This window comes from Chrysochloris asiatica, unplaced genomic scaffold, assembly GCF_000296735.1.
Source record: "Chrysochloris asiatica unplaced genomic scaffold, ChrAsi1.0 scaffold04452, whole genome shotgun sequence".
In the NCBI taxonomy this organism is placed as follows: Eukaryota; Metazoa; Chordata; class Mammalia; order Afrosoricida; family Chrysochloridae; genus Chrysochloris; species Chrysochloris asiatica.
This window is the reverse complement of record NW_006412970.1, coordinates 1-1,166: the sequence shown is the minus strand read 5'-3', so window position 1 is coordinate 1,166 and position 1,166 is coordinate 1.

The window sequence follows — 1,166 nt, the reverse complement described above, 5'->3', positions numbered from 1 at the left end:
CCTGTACAGGGTCGCTATGGGTCAGAACTGACACAACGGCACTTAATAACAACAACATATCTTTATGGGAGCAGAAAGCCTCCTCTTTCTCCCGCGGAGCAGCTGGTAGTTTCGAACTGCTGACCTTACGGTTCACAGCCCGATTCGTAACCACTACACTACCAGAGCTCCTTAATAGAAATATAGATCAATGAAATAGAATTAAGAGTCCAGAAATAAGCCCACATATGTATGGTAAACTGACTTTTTTTTAAACAAGGGATCTAAGTCCATTCAATGGGGAAAGAAGAGTGTCTTCAATAAACGGTGCTGGAAAAACTGGATTCCCACATGTATGGAATAGAATCTATGCTTCACACCGTACACAAAACAAATTCAAAACCTTAAAATTCTGAGAAGAATGCCCTCAGGCTTAGCTTTTAACAATGAAATAACAAATATCAGATATAAAAACAAAAGCACAAATAGCGAAACACAAAATAAACAAATGGGATCTCATAAAAATTAAAAATTTTGTTCATCAGAAGACTTTCCCAAGTAGGCAAAAAGACAAGCCACTGACTATAAGAATACTTGCAGATACCATATATCTGTCAAGAATCTAATAAACAAAATATATATAAAACTTTGACAACTAAAACAAAAAGACAAATAACCCAATCATGAAATGGGCATAGGACTTAAACAGATATTTCACCAAAGAGACTAGTCAAATGGCGACCAAAATCATGAAAAAATGCTCAACATGAGAGACGTAAATAAAAACCACAATGAGATACCATTGTACTTAGAGTAGGATGGCAACAATTATAAAACAAAACAGAAAATAAAAAATATTGGTGAGGATGTAGGGAAATTGGAACCTTTATCCATTGCTACTGGGAATAGCAAAATAGTATTGCTTCATTGCGGAAAACAGTGTGGTTGTTACTCAAAAAAATGAAAAATACAGCTACCATGTTGTTGCTATTACCATGTCAGTTCCAACTCATAGTGACACTATCTACAGCCATATGGCCCAACAATTCTACGCCAAGATATACGAATGCACCCAAAAATCTTTAAAACAGAGGCTTGACTAGAGACTTGTCATCAATATTCATTTCAGCACTAATTACAATAACCAAAAGGCAGAATCAACCTAACTGGCTATCAACAAATGAATG